General features: G+C 35.4%; 1 protein-coding gene across 1 annotated transcript in view; it reads left to right on the top strand.

Annotated features, from left to right (window-relative positions):
* Window positions 1–20,461, top strand: part of LOC105500037 (proline rich 16) — a 317,629-nt gene extending 297,168 nt beyond the window's left edge. The window contains exon 3 of the transcript XR_011624744.1: window positions 13,443–20,461. The gene's annotated coding sequence lies outside the window, so the exon portion shown is untranslated. The remainder of the gene's footprint in view (window positions 1–13,442) is intronic.
* Window positions 20,462–24,078: the final 3,617 nt, after the last annotated feature.

The raw sequence follows: 24,078 nt of genomic DNA, 5'->3' as shown, positions 1-24,078 counted from the left end.
ACTTTTATGCAGTAGTAGGGGTTGTAGAACGTAGGGGTTTACAGACTTAAATTGTATAAACAAAGCAACACTATCCAAAATTTTGTTTAAGATATTATGTGATCTGAATTAAATTCAGGAATCCTAGAGGGCTGGAGGCAATTTGGTGTTGATAAAAACAAACAAACAAACAACAACAACAAAAACAACGAAAACACCTTCTATTACCACAGCTTGGTCCCCAAGCTCTTGGTTCTCATGTAAATAGAAATTAATAGAGGTTAACACCAGGGCAAATAGAAATGTTCAGACTTGATGTAAATAATTTTTAACATCTCATCAAGTATAATAACTTTAAGGCAATGAAAATAACCAAATGAGTTTTATTTTTCAATATATTTATTCAACCTACTTATTGAGTACCATCTATATGTTGAACACTGTGCTTGTTAACATTTATCAATAAGAGGTTAAATACGCATATTGTTTAACTTTTTCTCAAAAGTAATACAAATTTAAAATTGCTATTGTGTTTTATTTTGTATATTTTATTTTAGACTTAAAAATATTTTTGGCCTAAATTTGGTATTTTTTAGCAATTTTGAGCTATCAGACAAGACTTGAATTTCACCTAAGTCCCCACCTGCTCCTTCCTTTTTGCTCACTTTTCCCTATTCTCATTAGTTTTATCCTTTATGGTTTATTATGAAGCATTTCTTCCTATTTTATTATCCAAATCTACATTTGACAGATGAGAATCTGAGAACCAGGAAATTTCAATATCTAGACTAGTCATATAAGTAGGAAGTGAAAAAGCCAGAACTGAAAAGAGGCCTTCTGATTTATTTCATTATACATACCACAGTGTCTTATTATTTTCCTCTGAATCCAATATATGCAGAAGCACACTGAATTCTGGGGATCTATTAAAATCAGTGCTGATTGATAATGCAAAATAAAAAATGTGGAAATCATAGGTGCTATTTGTTTGCATATTGTTCATGGAAGTAAAAGAGGAATTATTAAGTTGACTTTATTAGACTCTATCTGAACCAAAAATGCATTGAGAGCCAAACACTGAAACTATTTTTGGTTTCACCATTATGGAAGTTATTATATTTAATTCTGAACATAGTATGATAGTAGCCCTTCGACAGTGTAGTTTACTTCTTTTGGACATAAAACACTATGTTATTAGATACTATTTGGGAAATATCCTGGCAATGTTAAGATACCTAAAACCTAAGATTAATTGTAAGTTTAATGGCAAAAAAGACTGCTGATCATTCAGTTATTTGTCTAATTTACAAGAATAATAGGGGTTAAGAAAAAGACAGGTGGTAAGGAACTGACCCATTCTCAGGTTAAGTAAAAAATATCATAGATACCTGCCAATTAAACTTGTAGGACATCTTATTTTGCTCAAGTAAAACAGAACCATTTTAAGAGGTTTTATTAATGTTGCACTTTCAAGAGCTTTCCAGAAACACCATTCAATTGTAGCTGGAGCAAGACATTTTTCCTATCCTTAATCTTACATTATTCATGTTTGCCTAAAGAGAAAAACATTTGAGAAGAAAAATAAAATTTAAGTTGAATATATTTTATTTTGCTTTATTTCTAATGTCTTTTGAGTACAATGTTTTAAAAAAGGAAGTGGAGAATAGAGACGCCCTCTTACATAGACAACTAGATGTTTTCCCAAGTCCAGTAGCTTCAGTGACCTTAATAACAGAGGAAAATCCCAGATTCCTTTTCCAGAATTTAACGTGATTGTGTTCAGCAGATTAGTAATGGCTGAAGTCAAACTGTTTTTGACTTCTAACCCTGCCTGTGTTTTGGTAGGAGAGAAAAGTTAACCTGATTAAGTTCATAAAATTTCAACCCACAAAATCCAACTTGCTGATTCACGGAAGGCATTTTGTCATCTATTTGAAAGCCAGAGGAAAAAAAGAAATGCTGTTTCATAAAGATGAAAGCAGCATTTGATTGCTTGTCTAATGCATTTAATGGTTGAAAAGCATCAGTGGATATTAGAGAGGGAAGTATTGTTATCACTTGTTTCAAGTAATAAATTAAAAATGGAAATGAAATGGTTTCCCAAGAATGTTTAAACAAGGAGGAGGGAGAAATGTTAGCATTTTAATTCTATTCTGATTGAAGGTACTCTCGTTCCACCATGAAAAAATAATGTCATTCTTCCAGCATGCCTCATTTCCAATAGAACTCAGTAAAATGTGCACATGTTAACATTAGATTCCGCAGGGTTTAATGCAGTTACACAAAGAAGTTTTGCCAGAAGGAGGGAAAAATATCACAGCCATTCATTTCACAGCACTCTCCAATCTGGCTGCAACAGTTTCTGTAAGCAGCACATCAGTGAATAAAAAGGAAATTAAAAGGAGGAGCAGGAAAACAGGGATTTAGGATGAAGGAGTTTTCAAAAACATTTTTGGCTTTAGAGAAAACAGTTCACAATCATTATCATGAATAAAATTACTTCTTAGCTTAGGTTGATGGAAACATTCTGAAAGCAGAGCTTTTAAAAAAAAAAACAAAAAAACACAAAAAAACTATCCTCTGAACACCATTAGTGAGGATCAAGGGGAGCTGGAGAAAACATCCTTGTTTTATATAGCTGAATCCCCCACTTCCTCAAATGATGCAGTAAATGTTCGCATTTCGTGTGCTTTTCCGTGTTCGTGGAACATGACACAGTATTCTGGTGACTTTCTAAATTGGGTCTTTTAGCATTTATACTTTAGTACTTTCTATGCTCTGTATTATATTATCCTAAAATAATTAAATAGTAGAGGGTATTTACAACTCTTTGATTGCAAAAATGGCACATGCTGATATTCTTAATAACAGCAAAGGAGAAAGCAAGAGAGTTCGTTTGATTCTAGTTTCATTTCTTGGCATATCTGCCACTGCGACCTCCTTCAGTTGTCAGAGATTGGACTCAGGGTGTATGACGGCTCTCCTATCGAGGTGTGCCAAGTAGCCTTGGGTCCCTTTCAAGAATCAAGCTCTTGGGTAGCTTGTTCAGCATTCCTGTGGAGTTATCTACAAAAATTTATATCTGTTGACTGTTTATGTCTCTTTATAAAGGGGAAATAAATGAACATTGCAAATTCATTTGTACCTGTGCTCTCATTTACTTTTGTCACCAACCTTGGGAGGTAGATATTAATGTCTATTCTCTTCGTTGTTGTTGTTTACAGAAAGGAAAACTGAGTCTCAAAAGCTATCTTGTACAGATTCTTAGACCTACTGTGGGATGGAACTTAATTATGAGCTCCAGACTCCAAAAACATCACATCCTACCAGGCACTGTTTTAGAGTTCATCAGTATTTTCTAATTTATACAAAAAGTTCAATGTTAGCCTATAACTAAGGATATACTATAGAATTACACATAATGTAAATAAATAAATAAATGATTTAATTAATATTGCTTAATTCCCATAGAAGGAGTATTGTGTAAGTGATTGGAATTTACACTTAATTATAAGAAGCTGGTGGTAGTCTTAACTAATTTAATTGCTTATTTGTGCCCATAACAGGCAGTAGAAAGGGATTTCTAGAAAACATTTTTCATGATAATATTTTCAACTTGGATCTAAAAGACGTAAAAACATTTTCATTTTACATCATTTACTTCTTTTCTGTGCTAGAATTTGACTTTAATATTTAATCCTAAAATGTATATAATGGTATTACAATTTTTCCAAAAGGCTGACAAAATATCCCAAATTAAGTCTGATCTAGGCTTCTAAAATAAGCTTTTTAACTTTTTTTTTACAATACACATATCTTAAAAAGTTACCACATTGTAGTAATCTTAATGACATCCTTCATAAAATATAATTTCCAGCCGGGCGGGCTCAAACCTGTAATCGCAGAGCTCTGGAAAGCTGAGGCAGGGGGATCACGGGGTCAGGAGATCGAGAGCATCCTGACCAACATGGTGAAACCCCATCTCTACTAAAAATACAAAAATTAGTCGGGCGTGGTGGCGGGCGCCTGTAATCCCAGCTACTCAGGAGGCTGAGGCAGGAGAATCGCTTGAACACGGAAGGCGGAAGTTGCGCTGCGCTCCAGCCTGGGTGACAGAGCAAGATCTCAAAAATTATCTATCTATCTATCTATCTATCTATCTATCTATCTATCTATCTATCTATAATTTCCATAATTATTAAATATTATGTTAACATTTATTTCAACTGAATTAAATTGACAAAATGACTTTTTTTTTTTCAAACTGATGATATTCTATATGGGCATATCATAGAGAGGAAAATATTCTTTTCTATCCCCTTTCTTAGATTCATGGCTGAAGCTCCTGAAACAAAAGACGTTTAACAAGATTAACAAGATAAAAACATACAAATTTATAAAATATAAATTTTATGTGACATAGAAGCACTTATAAAGAAATAAAGACCAGAAGAAATCGGTAGACCTGGGTATTTTTTATGCTAGTTTTGATGAAAATGGGAATGCTTTTGGAGACGCATGAGTGAATAAACAAATATGATCTAGTGGTAATTAACTAGAGGAAACAGAGCAAAGTCTATTCAGATTCTTCACTGTGATGCTTTGTTCTTCAGAGGTAAGTGCCCCTTTCCTTGGTGTATGGGAGGCATCCCGCACGTAAGGATTTTATCATCTGCTTCCGGGAGATCAGGAGAAGGTCAGAAACACCTTCCTGCCTCTGTGGTTTTCTCAAATTTCTTAAGCTTAAAATACCCAGTATGCCAAGGAGCCATATTTTGGAGTAGCATATTCTCAACCCCATCAACGTACATATGTGAAAAAAAAGATACAATTTCAGATAGTAATAAAAGCAGTTTTTTTCTTGTGTGCATGCTGATGTTTCATGGACAACAGAGCTTCTATATCTTCATTAATATCTATAGCTAATTTTCTTAGGGAATTTCACCAAATTCGTTTTTCAAGTATTTATATATTGTAGATAGACCTTACAAATTATGTCCTTATTTTAAAGGGAAAAGGTTTCAGGAATTGATAAAAATTCTATTTTTCTAGATAAAATTGTAACAACTTTAACAAGTGGGTATTTGTAATTTACTAATAAAAATATTGATTTAGCATATACACAGTTCAGGGCATTCTTTCTACTATTGTTCATGTTACCACTTTTCTTTCATGCGCATTGTTCTTCTGTAATGACTCTTGAATGAAAAAACACCCACAATAAAGCATAATACCAACCTAAAGTGAATGTGTGGTTGGTGTTATTTTGGACCTTAATGTAAGAGTTTGGAGTGGACAGATTAAATCGTCTATTTGGGACAGACTTGCAGGATCAGCTTCATAAGTATGTGACCAGTACATTTGTACAGGCCCCTGTGCTCAGTGTTCAGAAGTACCCCCCTCCAAAACCACAATCCCTCCATACACACACCCCACCTTCATAACTGGACCCCATGGCACTTGGGGTTTTATTAAGGTCTACAGTCACCATCTTGATGATTTTAATTGTTTTTTCTTTGAATTTGTGTTTTAAAAGTGAAGCCCGATGGGACAATGATGCATGACTAGGAACTCAGCACTTCCCCTTGAGGGTGGTTCCACATGTCCCTGGATGAGTTCCTAGTTACCTATTTTCCCTCCCATATGCTGCTTCCCTCTGTCTCAGTGGGGACCAAACTACTGCTGTCACGAGTTAAAAGGCAGGGCTCCAGGGATTGTGAAGGTCTGTGTTCACTCTGTAAGCATCCCTGTGTCCAGTGGAACAGGCATTAAGTGGTAAATCTAGAGAGACTGGATGAGAAAGAAAAAGCTTCTATCCTGCTTTTTCAAACAGAGCCCTGAATTTTATTTTCTTTGGGCCCTGCAAATTTTGTGGCTGGTCCTGGTAATTTGGAACTAATGTTAATGAATATAACTGTCTGAACCCACCAGTTCAGATGAGAAGGGCAATTCTGAAGTGCATGATATTTCAGGGTATCAGGTGCTTACTTTAGAAAATGGCCATCTAATCTTAAAGATTTAAATTGTCATCTCTCTAAGTTGTTGCTTGTCAGGCAGATGCACACTTACTAAATATTCTCAATGTGAGAAGCACTTACTCAAAGTTCATGCAGTATGTCTTGCTGGTGGATGTACAGATTCCTTAGGCAGTGCTTGCACTGCTCTCAGACTCAGGAAAACAGGTGCAGCCATCAGAGAATTACAGTTGCATTTTAGAAAATGTCATATATAATTCATAAGAAATAATTATTTGTGTTAACTTAGAACCACAATGATAGAATTAGTAATATTTTCTTCACATTACAATAATCATTTTCAATGTGATTTACTCAGTATTCATAGTTTGCGAAGCATGAAATGAAAGGTTTTTCTAAAGTAGCTATTTAATCAGACTTAAAGACTACAATGAAGTACATCCATAAATGACTTTTTCTAATTTAATCATAGGTGTTTAATTCTATATATATCCATATAATAACCAAAACAAACTTCTCAAAACTTAGAACTGATACACAGGCAGAATGTAGAACGTGCTAGATGGGTAAAACGGCATCACGTTTTAAAAACTGCACTGAAGTCATTTTCTCTGTCTACCTAGAATGCTTCCCTCAACTTTCTTTTTTCAAACTGGTAATATGCTGCCTACCTGTATTTTTTAAAATTTTTAATTGTTTTAATTTTTACGAGTACATAATAGTTGTATGTATTTAAGTGGTATATGAAATATTTTTATATAAGTGTACAATATGTTATGCTCTAATTATGGTATCTGGACTCCCATCACCTAAAACATTTATCATTTTTTTGTGTTGGGAACATTCCAAACCCACTCTAGTTATTTGGAAATATACAATAAATTATTGTTAACTATAGTCACTCTACTGTGCTACCAAACACTAGATCTTATTCTTACAACCTAAGTGAATTTTTGTACCCATTTACCAACCCCTTTTTCCCCCCCATTCCCACTACCCGTACCGGCCTCTGGTAATCATCATTCTACTTTCCACCTTCATAAGATAATTTTTTAAGCTCCCACCTATGAACAAGAACATATGTTTTTGTCTTCCAATGGCTGGAAGACATTATTTCATTTGACATAATGCCCTGCAGTTCCATCCATGTAATTACGAAGGATATCCTTCTACTTTATGGCTGAATAATATTTCATTTTGTATATGTTCCAGTTTTTCTTATCCATTTGTTGGTTAATGGACACATACTTATTTCATATATTGGCTATTGTGAGTAGTGCTGCAATAAACATGGGAGTACAGATATCTCTTAATATACTGAATTTCTTTCTTTTGGATCTATATACCCAGCAATGGAATTGCTGGATCTTGTGGTAGTTCTACTTTTAGTTTTTTGAGGATTCTTCATACTATTTTTCATAATGGCTACACCAATTTACATTCCTACCAACAGTGTATGAGCTTTACTTTATCCACATCTTTGCCAGCATTTGTTATTTTCTCTATTTTATAAAAGCCATTTTTAAATGGAGTGAAATGATACCTCATTGTGGTTTTGATTTGCATTTCTCTGATAATGAGCATATTTTGTATATGCCTGTTGGCAAAGAGACAACCTATAGAATGGGAGAAAATATCTGCAAACTATTCAACTCACAATAATCTATGAGGAACTCAATAACCAGAATACGTTAGGAACTCAAAAAACTCAATAGCAAAAAAAAAAAAAAAAAAAAAAAAATTCTGATTAAAAAAGGGGAAGAGATCTGAGTAGACATTTCTTAAAGAAGAAATAACTGTCTTAAGAGCTAGGTTAAATATAATTTTTATCCATGAAAGCTCTTTGAAATTTTTCCCAGGTCTCAAGGAAATTTTGCTCAACTCTCTCTAATATAGCACATTTTATACTTTTGCTAATTCTTCCTAGAAGAATGACATTTAACATCGTATTCAAAATTCTCTCTTCTCTGAGAATCAAAAAATCATAGGCTCATTATGACCAGGACAGGAGTATCCATGGCACCATCCTGATGGTTCTCAGGTGTTAGGTGTATTTTTATTTTTTATTTATTTATTTATTTATTTTTGAGACAGAGTCTCGCTGAGTCACCCAGGCTGGAGTGCAGTGGCCCGATCTCAGTTCAATGCAAGCTCCGCCTCCCGGGTTCACGCCATTCTCCTGCCTCAGCCAGCCTGTAGGTGGGACTACAGGCGCCCGCCACCACGCTCAGCTAATTTTTTGTATTTTTAGTCGAGATGGGGTTTCACCATGTTAGCCAGGATGGTCTCGATCTCCTGACCTGGTGATCCGCCTGCCTCGGCCTCCCAAACTGCTGGGATTACAGAGGTGAGCAACCGCGCCCGCCCTAGGTATATCTTTAAACTATGTAACTAGTTGCAGGCGCTACACAGGCTACTCCACACCTCCCCTGACCACCCTCTGCTATTAGAGGAAACCAGTAACATTTTGATAAGTGCAAATAAAAGGAATCTCTCCCTATGTATAACATCCAGTAGTTGTAGGCTCAACTGAGCAATCTCACATGACTACAGTAGGCCACACTTGCTAATGGCTTCATTAGAAGAATACAAATATCATAAGCAAAGCTTGCCAGTAGTGCAATATTGGTTATTATTATTTTTTTTTTTCCATGAGAGTTTTGACAAGTGTCTAGGGCTACAACCTTTTTCTAACTCTGCGAAGTGTCAAGTGTGAAAGATGAAGACCGTAGGTATGAGAGTTATCCTGACTTACACTTAGGTCCCGAATAGGAATCAGTATCTATTATAACAGCCCATAAGCAAAGAACGTGACCAATTACAAGAATGCCCAGAGTCAAGAAAGCTCATCTCATCATGATGCCTTATTTCAGTGGGAAAGCTTTGACTGCCTTTTATTTTCTTTTCTTGCTATTGATTGTTTAAATGTTCCCTAAGGCAAAGTTAGTAATTTATCTTTTTCTACCAGATTATTTGATTTACTTGTACACATAGACATCTCTGTGTGTGTGTGTGTGTGTGTTTTTTTTGTTTTTTTTTTTTGAGACAGAGTCTCTCTTTGTCACCCAGGCTGGAGTGCAGTGGCGCGATCTCGGCTCACTGCAACCTAGGCCTTCCAGGTTCAAGCAATTCTCCTGCTTCAGCCTCCTGAGTAGCAGGGACTACAGGCGCCTGCTACCATGCCCGGCTAATTTTTGTATTTTTAACATAGGCGGGGTTTTACCATATTAGCCAGACTGGTTTCGAGCTCCTGACCTTGTGATCCGCCCGCCTCGGCCTCCGAAAGTGTTGAGATTACAGATGTGAGCTACTGTGCCTGGCCTAGAAGTCTCTTAAATGCTCTTTTTCCCTGATTTCTAAAGTTATCCATTTGCTTTTTCTTTATGTTTTTCTTCTTATTCTTCCATAGCAATATATATATTTTAGTCATTCTTTTCAAAATAAAAGATGATTTTAAAAATCAGGTTTTTCATTTTTTGTAGCTTTGCTAGTTTTTATTAATTTTTAAATTTTCATTAGTATTTTATAGTTTATGGAAGATTTTGTTGTTTATTTATTTATTTTTGGTTTCTTGAGTTAAATGCATACCTGTTATCTTGAATTTTGTTGTTTTATGAGTCAGAAAATATTGTCTATTTGGTATCTAAATTCCCAAATATTTCTGTTTCTTAATATGAATAGAGGGATAGCAAAACATATTCTTCTTTTCCATAATCATAAAAATTACCCTGGGTTAACGTTCAACTGTTATTTCCATGGAACCAGATCCTGGTAGATTGTCAGTCATATTACTAGGCAACATTGCCTATAATAAGAATAAATCAGGATGGATAAACTGTATCTGGTTTGGGAGGGCTGATTTTAACAGTCAGGCGAAATAAGACAGATTTTCTTTAACATGATTTTGGTCTCTTAACAGTTACTACTTCTTATAATCCAACAGACACATGACAGACACATTGTCCTATAGTTTAAAATATTTAAAATTGTATATTTATAATATATATTAAATATTTTAAATTATGTATATATAAATATTTTATAAAATATATTTAAAAGGCTATAACTAATATACAAAAATGTATGTAATTAAAATGTGTAAATACAGATTATAAAGAAGAAAATTATAAAAATTTTACCAAAATCCAAATAAATATATAATTATGAGACATGTCTGTTTAGAAAAATTTTTTGTATTATTTTCAGCATTTCCTTAGCTTTGCTTGCTGTCTTTGGCATTTTTAAATCATACTGCCCTTACTGCATAGAAATATTCTCAGTCACTTAAAATGTTACTTATATAAATTAATTAACTTGACGTTTCAGTGATTCAAGACTAAAAATTACCTAGCATCATTCACATTTTGCATATTACATTTGGGCCTTGAAACATTTACAAGAATGAGAAAATGACCCTTGAAGTGCTTGAAAACTTTGACCTAATCCATCCAAAAAGTGAGTAAATCTTATATGGTTTTAAGCCAAGTCATTTCAAACATAATAGAGCAATTAACCCGTTGACATGAAGAATGGGTCGGAAGGCATTTCCATGGAGGGTGCCTGAATTCATTTTTGATTGTGCAAGGTCTTTCTGTTTGTCATTTATTTTTTATTATTTCAATGAGGAATAGACTTATTTAACTTGTGTAACAGTGACAGTATATTACGTCTCTATATTTGAAGTAAACGTGCAAAAAAGAATGTGGAGGTTTCAAAATTTGTGTATTTTATAACCAATAATAATGGAAGTTCATACAATTATTAAATAGGCAAAATTATACATGAAAAGCTATTTGAGGCTTTGTTTAGTGGGCCTCAGATAATGGATCAAATGTGGTATCTCATACCATCCAGTAAGAAGCCTGGATATATGTAACAAATTTTCAAAATTCAGTGATATTTAAATACGTTCCTTTAATATCCAATCTTAGAATCTAATCAGTAGATATAGACTTCTACTGGTTAGATGATTTTTTGTTTTCTACTTGTAACGTATGGCCACTGAGGGTTGAGAAGCAAATATCCGCTTGCATAAGATACCTAAACATTTGGTGGAACAGGAAAAGCCTATAATAATGTTTGCTCACATCTTGAATGTATGGTAATTGAATAAAATGCTCTCTTAGTTTAGTAAGAAGGAATGGGTTAGTTTACTCACTTCAATTTACCGTTAAGAAAGCATCTGCAACTGTAGTCATAGTTATTGCTTTCAGCCGGTGTCTTCGCCATGTCTTTACTGAAAATATGGAGCGTAAGTACTTCCCTCCTCCTCATTGTACTTTCCACACTTCTTCCAGGCACGCTCCTCATCAAAAGTTTTCAACATTTTCCATTGCCATTAGCATAAATATCTAGTTTTACATAGTGTAAAAGGACACCTTGTCCTCTGTCAAGCTCTTCAGAAACATGTCTTTTCTCTTTGTAGTTTTATGCTATACAACATTGAAGGTATCACTCTCTCTCTCTTGCTTCTATGCCTTTGACCATGCTTGTCCCTCTGCTTGAAATACTCTTATTCATAACTAATAACATTTTATTATTTTTGAAAATTGCAACCTATCCCTTAAATTTCCATTCAAATGCCACCTTTTGTAGGCTCACTACTCCCATGTTCATTTTAAAATATTATATTTATGTATGTCGTGGCACCAATTTTTTACTATGAATGTTTGCTTTTTTAACCTTCAGATACTAATCTCCTTGGAGAGCAAGAAATAAGTTTTTTTGTATCCATGGACTCTAGAGTAGTATACAATAGGTGGTGAATCAACATTTTTAAACAAATAAACATGCAAATAGTAGATTGAAGTTTTAATAAACTGTAGCAGCTTATCAAAGGCTGCTGAAGACTCCCATATTACATAGCCATTAAAAATAGAATTGTCACATTTAATTATCGTTGTTTCAAATATGTGAATTATGTACCCACACATTTGTGGAAAGTCGGCTTTGTGTGCTTTTCATACTGTTTTTATTTAATACTAAAACAAAAATATTATTGTAGGACTACTGCTTGTTCATTAATAACAGCTTGAGCGCTGGTTTCCTTTAAATACATAGAGACTTATATTTCTAGATGATTACAAAAATGGCACAAATAGAGGCAAGCAATGCTGTTGGGATTGTATAAAGTTTAGGCCAGTTCCATCCAGGCTTTTCCACTTTTCTGTACAGATAAGTTCCTGCATCTTCTTAAGCAACTCCATGAAGAAGATTGTTTTTTACTGCTTCTCTGTCTTTCATGAACACCTTTAGTAATGACTCAGAGTAAGCCCTCGAGTCTCATTGACCTGTGTTCAGTGATTTTTCTGGTTTTAATCTTGGAGACAGGAGAGAGAGTTATTGACTTTTTTTCCTTTTTGATTGTTCATTTAGATCATTTAGTATTAAAACATTGTCATGGTAGTTGGGTAACATAATGAAAATTATCACTTATTAATCTAATAGAATACTGACTAATAATTTTGTCACAGAATGACTAAATTATTTACTCTGCTGCCTATATGTATGTTCGTGTGGCTATATGGGAGAAAACCACATTCTCTTTGGGGGTTTGCCTAATCCCAAATGAAAGGGTTAAAACAGGGGTTTCTCAGATGGACTTTAAGATTTAAAAAAATACACTTAAAGGCATTCCTCTGTCTCTAACTTTTCTAATAATTTCTAAATCAATTAATCATTATACTGGGTTTATAGTAATAGCATTCTGAACCTATTGTTGTGAGTGTAAGCATAAATATTCTTTATTACATTCTAACTTAAATAGAAGACCACAGATGCACTCCATATTAAGTGGCGCTAAACATGTCTGATGTTGGCTTGTCAGGGTGATAACTGTGGCATTTCTTTTTGTTTTCCAAAAAAAATGCATTAATTAGAGATATGGATGTAATTTATTTTAATGTACTGTTTTAAAAGTATTACAGATATTCCTAAAGTGAAGAAAGATTAATTCTATGGCTAATTATCTGCTGTATCAAGGAAAAATATCCCTTTTCTAATCTGGTAATAAGTTTAAACTATATAGATTGCAATAAAAATTACATCACTCTTATAAAGTGTTGTGAAATTACACTTTGTGGTTATTATTTCAAATGAAAGATCTACCTTAATGGAAAAGTGTTTCTTAACTATATTGAAAATTTATTATACTTAATGTCAAATTTATCTGAAGTTCTAAGCACTGTTAGGAATAAGGGAAGATCTTTTAATTTAGGTATAATCATACTTCTGTACTTAAATTTTGATGACTAACTTATAAAATAATATATACAATTTAAATGTTTTAATATTTATTTAAATATTTAAATATTTATTTAAAATGTTTAGACATTTAAAATAAAATGCTTGACAATGTAAATAATCAAAAATTATTTTTATTATTAACAGAGGATTGCTTCATTTTTAATAATTTTTATGTGTTTTTGTTAAACCATATTTACTGTTTAAACTGACCATATTTGTATTTTGTTTTCCTTCTTCTGACAGCTCCTTCAGATTGGAAGGAATACCTTTACTTGGGGGCATGTCAATTCGTTTTTCTCACTTCAGCTTCATCTTTATGACTTCTTGAGGACAGATCTAATTCTAAAGTAACCAGAAGCCTGACCATCTCAGAGCAGCAAATCTCTCAGCCTTGGAACACAAATGATCTCTGATACAGTCTGCGTAAAATCATCTTCCTCTATCTGACAGCCATGAGCAGAGCCTTGGGGGTAAAAACAGCCACAGCCTTAAATCTCTTCACTCAGAAACTACCATGAATATAAAATAAATAGATGGAAAGTACTAAACAAGAAGCCAACAAAACATAAACACCAAACCAACTCATCTTGTTTCACTATGGAAATAAACTGTTCCCAGATGTGAGACCAACAAAATTAATATTAAGCAATTAAACCAGTAAATTATAAACTGATTTACCATTTGGGAAGATTAAAGTATAGAGAGATGAGGTACTTCTAGCCAGAATTACACATCATTTCAAAATATGTAGACAAAAGGAAACAAAAAACAAAAACTGAATGAACAGAGAAACATTGCAGCAATGAACAGTCTTAGGACGAATGTTGCTTTTTCCAGACAGAGAGTGTTCGCCATCTTGTGTATAGCCTCAAAGCCATCCTGAGATAATAGCATTGTTGTCAATTGCTTGAAAATTTTTCGCATTCAATCCTTCACCCTATATTGGTTGGAAGAGGGGGGAAGTCAGTTCTTACTGATTACTTCTCAGTGAACTTCTAATATTTGCACTGTCACTTCCATTCAGGGTAATGATGTGTGCTGTTATTTGCACAGATGGTCCCATGAGTTTTGAGACCACAGCAAGCAGTTTCTTGCAGGAATCCAAAATGGAAAAATGTAAGAATTCTCAAGACATTGATTTTTCTTCCTTCCAAAAAAAAAATCAGTTATCTAATAAAAAACGGATTTGATTTTAAAACAAATTTAAAAACAACTACAGAATAACAATGAAAAAGCATCAGTGTGGTCAAATGAATGAAAAAGGGATCCAAAGTTTTTAATGAAGATCATTTGATATCATTAACAACCAAGAAGTCAAATACAGTGAAATGCATACTAAGCATTTGTGTTGAACATCTATTTGTTCTCTTAATTAAAAAGTCATTTTTAATTTGTATTTGGCATGTGACAGTTTTTATAGCCAAACAGCATTTTCAGTTTATTTTTCTAAATAAATGTGTTGTTTGTAGTTGCTTATTTGATTTGGTTTTCATTACCAAGAAAACAAGTTTCTTTTGGTTCATTGGCAAGCTTTCGTCATATTAATTCAGAACTAATGGAAGATTGATATTTCAAATATTTTTGTAGTATAAAATTATGCTTTCTGTTTTCTAAGCTCTGAAAAACATGATATATTTTTCACTATGACTTTCTTGTGAAGGGCTATTTTAATATTATAGTTATAGTAACTATTGAGAATTAATTTTAGTACAATGGAACATTGCTAGAAAACAGAAAGCTCAGGTATTGTATCAGTAAGGATTTTTTCTAAGTTTTGTTTCTAGAATTCTGTTCAGAAGGTAATAATTAGATAAAAAAGGTCATTAATTATACCTAAAGTGTTCTCATTATTGTTATCCAGAAGTCTGCTAAGAACTTCTATTATCTATCTATCTATCTATCTATCTATCTATCTATCTATCATCTATCTATCTATATCTATCATCTATCTATGAGTAGGTAATCACACCTGGAGAGAAAATGGAGCTCAATCAAAAAGGGCTGATTGTAGTGTACAATTCACACAAATTGCACTTAACAATTAAAAGAATAGGTCATTAGGTTTATTCCCAAACTATGATATAAAATCAAATTCCCAACATATTGTTCTACACACTTAATTTGGTTTACACTCTGCAATACCTCCTGGTACTTAAATATCTTGCAATGTAATGAGGAAAATTAGTTTGTTTTGCATGATTTGAACCTCTGAAAACTAATACATAGTACATTAAAATAATCCAGCAAAGAATCAATTTTCCAGTTCCTGTGAGATTATGGGCATTGAAATAGATGCCTGGACTCATCCGTATTATTTTAAAATCCATGCTGACTGCTTCAATCTATAAATTATTTGAACTTATAAATAGGAAAGCCAACTTTCCCAAAAATATTTAAAAATAAAATTAAGCGAGCATATGTGATAAAAAAATATAGTTCTTTATTTTGTGCTTATACTCAGTGAGAAGCAGCACTTCATCAGCTGTACTCTCTGACGAGCTTCTAAAAGACTGCAAATATGTGAAATGATCAGGCCTGCTCTTCAGCAGGATAACTCCAGTAGTAGTTTGTAAAGTGAGTTAGAGTGAGACTGGAGGTGGCCAGACTAGGAAAAGTGTCTAAAATTTTCCTTGAATTTAGTTTGTTTTTTCTCTTAAGTTTTGATTATATTTACTTTCCTAGTTATTTCACTTGTCCATCACTGTTTCTTCTTTCATCTTCGACTTTTAAACCTGCTATTCTCACAAGTCAATATTACTTTTACAAAATCTATTAAACAATTGCCAGTCCCTACTAAGAAGTACTACTTAACAGGTTTTCATTTTTATCTCAAAATGGCAATGTAGATAATCTTCACTTCCTAACCTTTGCTTTTAGAGTGCTGGTGTCTTACACATAACATGCAAGTCTCTCCTTGCTGGCCTCTGGTCACATAATTATTATGATTACTTAGGTAAGATAATCTTGCTTATTTACTGAGTGCTCACTATGGGACATGAATTATGCAGGTCATTAGGAAAAAAAGGGTGAGAAAAAATACATAGATATACATAAATATATAGATCTATAGTAATAGAGTCTAAAATCTAGTTGGAGAGAACTACATTAAACATTTAATTACAGATTAACAAAAAATTACAATATGCTGAATTCTATAAAGGAAAGTATGTGAACTGGGTGTGGCGGCTCATGCCTGTTAGTCCAGAGCTTCAAGAGGCTGAGGCCAGGAGGATCACTTGAGTTCAGGAGTTCAAGACCAGCCTGGGAAAAATGGTGAAACCCTGTCTCTACAAAAAATATAGAAATTAGGTGGCTATGGTGGTGAGCACCTGTAGTTCTGGCTACTTGGTTAGCTGAGGTGGGAGGATGGCTTGAGCTCAGGAGGAGGAGTTTGCAGTGAACCAAGATTGTGCCACTGAACTCCAGCCTGGATGACAGAGCAAGACCTTCTGTGGTTGTGTGTCTAAACATAGAAAAGACACAGTGAAAATATGGTACAACCTTGTGGGACTACCATTGTGTAATATACGTTGTTCCTTGTTAATGGAATATGGTTATGTGCTAAATGTATCCAGTACAACAAATGTAGGTATGTGTAACTCCTGAAAAGATGCTGCTTTTCTTTTTTTTTTTTTCAGAAAAAAGAAAAAGAAAAAGAAAAGGTATATGGTATGCAGATATCACATGTCCAGTGGATCTAATCCAGTGGGTAGAGAAAGCTTTGAACTGAGATCTGAAGGGTGACTAGTGGGTGAAAAGGGAAAATCACGTGCAAAGCACTGCAAAGGGGAAGAAGAATGTAAGACATCAGAAGACCTGAAAAAGTCTAGAGTTGTGCAAAGAGAAAAAAGAGAGTAGTGCAGAGAAGACTGGTTAGATGGAAATCAGATCTTACCTATCTACATCCTAGGTAAAGAAACAAAAATATGAAGAGTAAAAACGATATAAAGAATAAAACAGTATGAAGAGTAAAACAATATGAAGGGTAAAAAGAGTAAGTATGCAGAAATGACAGAAGTATAGTCATGTATTACTTAACAACAGGGATACTTTCTGAAAAATGAGGAGTTAGGTGATTTCATTATTATGCAAACATCATATAATTTACTTACATAAACCTGGACTCTATAGCCTATTTTGCTTGAAGGGCACAAACCAGTACAACAAATTACTGTATTGAATACTGTAGGCAGTGGTAACACAATGGTAGTTGTGTATCTAAACATACCTAAACATAGAAAAGATATAGTGAAAATATGGTATTACCTTGTGGGACCACCATTGTAAATATACATGGTTCCTTGTTAATGGAATGTGGTTATGTGCCGAATGTATCCAGTACAACAAATGTAGGTATGTTTCACTCCTGAAAAGACTAAGATGACATTTCCCTCCCACCACCAAGTCCACCATAATCTCCCTCACTCATAAACAGGAAAGATTTACTTGCACTGCCGACACAAAGAAATGCAGAAAGTTACACAATAGAAACAATAGGTTAAAATATATCGGACTGAGTGTAAACTATAAGAAAAAAAGGCTCAGAATGAATACGATCATGACTCATATTATTGTGCTTTGCTTTATTGTGCTTCACACAGATGTTGTGGTTTTTACAAGTTGAAGGTTTGTGGCCCACATGGGGCAAGTCTATCAGCACCATGTTCCAACAGCATGCATTTACTTTGTGTCTCTATGTCATAGTTTGGTAATTCTCACACTATTTCAAGCATATGCATCATTGTTATATTGATATTCATATTATTATATGTGTTCTGGTAATATGTGATTTTTTGATGTTACTATTGTAATTGTTTTGGGGTGCCAAGACGACGCCCATATAAGATGGTGAACTTAATAAATGTGTGTGTTCTGACTGTTTCATCAAGCAGGCATTCCCCTATTTCTCTTCGGTCCTTAGGCCTCCCTATTCCCTAAGATACAAGAATATTGAAATTAGACCAATTAATAACCCTACAATGTCCCCTAAGTGTTTAAATGAAAGAAAGATTTGCATGTTTCTCATTTTAAATCAAAGGCTAGAAATGGTTAAATTTAGTGAGGAAGGCATATTGAAAGCTGAGACGGGCTGAAAGCTAGACTTCTTGTGCCAAATGATTTGCCAAGTTGTGAATGCAAAGGAAATGCTCTTGAAGAAAATTAAAACTGCTCTAGTAAAAACACAAATGATAAAACAAAAAAGTGAAGCAGCCCTATTGCTGATATGGAGAAAGTTCAAGTGGTCTAGATAGAAGATCAAACGATCCACAACATTCCCTTAAGCCAAAACCTAATCCAGAGCAAGGCCCTCAACATAGAGACAATATCCTCCACCAGCAAAAAGATGACGACTCATGAAGGCTCAGATGATTGCTAGCACTTCTTACTAATAAAGTATTTTTAAATTCATATATACTTTTTAGACATAATGCCACTGCACAATTAATGGACTATAATATCTTATAAAATAACTTTTATATGTACTGAGAAACAAAATAAAAGTGTGTGACTGGCTTTATTGAGATATTCACTTCATGCAATGACCTGGAACCAGCAACATCTTCGAGGTGTGTCTATATCAAAGAGAGCAAAATTCTAAATTAAAAAATTAAGAATGGCCTTGGAAGCATTTTCAAACTTTTACAGGACATAATACTCAATGGAGTTAAAAAATTATTCAATAGGCCTGTGTTAATTCATAATGACTTCAGCAACTATAGATAGACTTACAATAAACATGTATAAAAAATGTGTTGAAACTAATTTGTGTTATATTGTGTTTGCCTATATTTGCCAGAAAACCCAAAATAATAAACAAGTGTCTGTTTATACCTAAAAAGGCAACTCTATGAAATCATCAGGAATCAGGCTTCTTTCAACTTTCTGCTCTGACATCCTTAAAATATAACATTTTTCCTCATGATCCTCAACGGTAGATGGAACTCCAGACATTATATACATGTTCCAGGCAGTAGGATGAGGAGACAGCTATTTCCTTCTTTTAAAGAAAACTTACTGAAAACTATTCATACAATATTTTGGTATCTTTGGCATTGTTCAAATCTGAAGCATAGGAAGAATTCAGGAATTTAGTATTTTGGCTGGCCATGTTGAATGAATTTGGCATTCTGACACTAAAGAGGCTGCAGAAAATAAATGATGGTATACACAACCATCTAACTCTGCCACAAGACTTTAAAATGTGACACTAATTCATCATGTACTAGTTTGAATATTGAGGATTTCTGGCATTAAATTATATGCAAACATGAGAAAGTTAAATTTTCAGTGTATATTTTCAAGAGCAAATTGGTAAAGTGGAGTCACAGCATACGCACATTTAATCTTCGAGGATTCTACTACACTCATGTTTATTCCTTTCTGTAAATATGTGCACAAGAGTGGTCAGATGGTGAGACTCATATCTCCTGTTGCAAACAGCTCATCACACTGTGGTTCTGGTTCATAAGGCACCTACACTTTATAGGTGAGAAAAGGGATTGTAAGGGAAATTGTAACTATGGGCATTCACACTCCATTATGATAGTTTAATGTATTGGTAAATATACTTTATCAATAACTGACTTGTGCACATTTTAGTAGGGTGTTTTCATCACTTGTTTTTTGGAAAAAGGAACACTAAAGTAATACAACATTGTATTTACTTAACAAGTACTTAACGTTTCGGGGCACCTTTTATGCTGGGTCTATGAAAGCATCCCTCATACCTTTTGGTTTGGACATGTCTAAAGAAGGGCTTGTTTATTGAGAATAGTGAAAATATTCAGGTATTCCTGAGACTTTGATTGAGGAAACAAAACACCCTCAAAATGTAAAATTAATTATGTAAAGGAGATCCATGGGTTCCACAGAAAATGCAGGGCTCTACAGTTATAAGCACTTGCCTAACCACAATCATATACTTTCTTTAGTCTTTTGCCAACCATGCATGTATAAAACAACTACATCAATCAAAATGATTTGAGATTTAGAAGTGAAAAAATAGAACACATTATGACATGCAGTGTGATCCATCAGAGAGAAGGAAATCCACAGAATTAAAGACATTGCAATCTTTTTAATCATAAAGTAAAGCTAATCCTTGGAAGACTAATTTAAACAATGCTTATGATCAAAATGAGTGTTCTAAGCCATGGACACATATGTTGTGCAAGCACCAGTCAATTTCTCTGAGGATGCTCTACAATGTATTTGGGAAAGTATCTAAATATTTCAATAGTGTTTATTCTTATATTATTTAATGTACAAATCGAATCTGAAATTTGTTAATGAATCTATTTCTGAATAATTTCCATGTTTCTATAATTGAATGCAAATAAAATATACATAAATTTTTAGCGAAACCTGAAAGACTGCAAAAATGAATAATACTTAGTGCACTAACAACAGTTCCTTTGGAAAACTAGCAAGCAGGAAATACGCAGTACTTTATCATATTTAAAGGAAAGGCACTTTAACTTAAAATATCTAGAAATCAAGGGAAAAAAGCTTGACCATGATATGAGAAAGATACACAGTGTCTTACATTACTTTAAATTCAAGTTTTCACTTTACATAAGAAATATTTTAAATTCATCATTATTATAAAAATAAAAATAATACATATAAAACAAAAGTCCCCACATACTACCATTTGCACACTCTTCTCTGAGCTAATTACTGTCATCTTTGATGTAAATATACATGTCAATAGAAAAATAAGAATTGGTGTGTATGGCCGGGCGCAGTGGCTCAAGCCTGTAATCCCAGCACTTTGGGAGGCCGAGACGGGCGGATCACGAGGTCAGGAGATCGAGACCATCCTGGCTAACACGGTGAAACCCCGTCTCTACTAAAAGAAATACAAAAAAACTAGCTGGGAGTGGTGGCGGGCGCCTGTAGTCCCAGCTACTCCGGAGGCTGAGGCAGGAGAATGGCCTAAACCTAGGAGGCGGAGCTTGCAGTGAGCGGAGATCCGGCCACTGCACTCCAGCCCGGGCCACAGAGCAAGACTCCGTCTCAAAAAAAAAAAAGAATTGGTGTGTATATGAATATGAGTATATGCATGCTTTACATTCATAGAATCATAATTTATATAATGCTCTACTACTTAAATTTGTTCCACTCAGAAATGGATCTTGGGAGAGAGGGGCAGAGCAAGATGGCAAAATAGAAGTCTCCACCAATCATACCCCTAGAAAGGATGCTAATTTAACAACTATTTACAAATAAAAAGCACCACTGTAAGAACCAAAAATTAGGCGAGTACTCACAGTACCTGGTTTTAACTTGATATTGCTGAAAGAGGCACTGAAGAGGTAGGAGAAACAGTCTTGAATCACCAGTGCCACCCATCCCCATCCCCCAGCAGCAGCCTTACCCTGCAGAGAAAAAATCTGTGCCATTGAGAGAGGGAGAGAAAAGTAACTGTGAGACAGTGCATTGATCTCAGTGCTGCTCTATTATACCAGAAAGCAAAACTGGACTGAACTCAGCTGATGCCCACCCACAGAGGGAGTGATTAGAGCAGCCCTAGCCAGAGGGGAATCACATCCCAGTGGTTGAAACTTGACTTCCGGCAAGCCTTGCCACGTTGGGCTGGAGTGCTCTGGGGCTCTAAATAAACCTCAAAGGTTGTCTAGGTCACAAGAACTGTAACTCCTAGACAAGTCCCAGGGATGAACTGGGTTCAGAGCCAGTGTATGTGTGCGTGGTGGTGGGAGGTGGTAGCACCAACTGAGATACCAACAGGGTGGCTGGGAGAGAGCTGTCGCCACTCCTCCCCTAGCCCCAGGTAGCATGGCTTGTGGCTCCAAAAGAGATCCCTTCCTTCTGCTTGAGGAGAGGAGAGGGAAGAGTGAGGAGGACTTTGTCTTGCATCTTGGATACCAGCTCAGGCACAGCAGGGTAAGGCACTGGTCATAGTCGTAAGGCCCCCTTTCCAGGCTCTAGCTCACAGGTAACATTTCTAGACACACCCTTGGATAGTAGGGAACCCATTACCTTGCAGGAAAGGACTATTCTTGGCAGCATTCATTACCTGCTAACTAAAGAGCCCTTGGGCCTGAAATAACCAACAGCCCTACCAGGTAGTACACTGTGGGCCTTGGGTGATACTCTGAGACTTGATTTCTTCAGGTGAGTCTCAGCACATTCCCAGCAGTGGTGGCTATAAGGAGAACTCCTCCTGCTTGAGAAAAATGAAGGGAAAAATAAAGTAGACTTTGTCTTGTACCAAAGGTACCAGCTCTGCCACAGGGGTATAGAACACAAAGAGAGCTCTTGGGGTTCCTGATTCCAGGACTTGGCTCTTATATGGAATTTCTATACCTTCCGTGAGACTGAGGAGAGCCCACTGCCCTGAAGGGTGAGTCCCAGGCCAGGCAGCATTCACCACAAGCTGACTGAAGAGCCCTCGTGCCTTAAGGGAACAAAGGAAGTAGCTGGCAGTACTCCCCATGGGTCTGTGGTGGCAGTGGTCATGGGGCAAGGCTCATCTACTTTTGACAAGGGGAGGGAAGAGTGGGAATAACTGCATCCTGTGGTTTGAGAGCCAATTCAGCTGCAGTGCAATAGAACGCCAGGTAGACTTTTACGATTTTTTACTCTAGTCCTTGGTTCCCGGATGGCACCTCTGGCCCCATCCTTGGCCAGGGGAGGTAACTGTCCTGAAGGAAAGGGAACCGACCTTGCTGACTTTGCCACCTGCTAATTGTAGAGCTCCAGGGCCTTGAGCTAACATAGGCAGTAGCCAGGGAATGGTAACAGGAGGTCTTGTGCTCAATGCCATTAAGCATCAGAGAAATGCAAACCAAAACTACAATGAGATTTTATCCCACTCCAGTTAAAATGGCTTATATCCCAAAACAGGCAATAACAAATGCTGCTGAGGATGTGGACAATAGAGAACTCTCATACTCTGATGGTGGGATTGTAAATTAGTACAACCACTATACACAATAGTTTGGAGATTCCTGAAAAACTAAAAATAGAGCTACCATATGAGCTAGCAATCCTACTCCTAGCTATATACCCCAAAGAAAGGAAATCAGATATCAAAGAGATATCTGCACTCCCATGTTTATTGCAGCACTATTCACAATAGCCGAGATTTGGAAGCAACCTAAGTGTCCATCAACAGATGAATGGATAAAGAAAATGTGGAACTTACACACAATAGGGTACTATTCAGTCATTAAAAAGGAATGAGATCCTGTCATTTGCAGCAATATGGATGGAACTAGAGGTCACTAAGCGAAATAAACCAGGCACAGAAATACAAATATTACACGTTCTCATGCATTTCTGAGAGCTACAAATTAAAACAAATGAACTCATAGAGTTAGAGAGTAGAATGATGGTTACCAGACACTGGGAATTGTGGTCAGTGAAGGTAGCAGGGAAGTGGGTTGGTTAATGGGTACAGAAATACAGTTGTAAAAATACATGAGACCGCCGGGCGCGGTGGCTCAAGCCTGTAATCCCAGCACTTTGGGAGGCCGAGACGGGTGGATCACTAGGTCAGGAGATCGAGACCATCCTGGCTAACACGGTGAAACCCCGTCTCTACTAAAAAATACAAAAAACTAGCCGGGCGAGGTGGCGGGCGCCTGTAGTCCCAGCTACTCAGGAGGCTGAGACAGGAGAATGGCCCGAACCCGGGAGGCGGAGCTTGCAGTGAGCTGAGATCCGGCCACTACACTCCAGCCTGGGCGACAGAGCGAGACTCCGTCTCAAAAAAAAAAAAAAAAAAAAAAAAAATACATGAGACCTAGTATTTGCTAGCACAACAGGATGACTATAGTAAAAAAAATTGTAATTGTTCACTTTAAAATAACTAAAAGAGTGTATTGGATTGTTTGAAATACAAAGGATAAAT

This window comes from Macaca nemestrina, chromosome 6, assembly GCF_043159975.1.
Source record: "Macaca nemestrina isolate mMacNem1 chromosome 6, mMacNem.hap1, whole genome shotgun sequence".
Taxonomy (NCBI): domain Eukaryota; kingdom Metazoa; phylum Chordata; class Mammalia; order Primates; family Cercopithecidae; genus Macaca; species Macaca nemestrina.
Note: the sequence above shows the minus strand (reverse complement) of the source record. Positions and strands in the feature narration are given on the sequence as shown.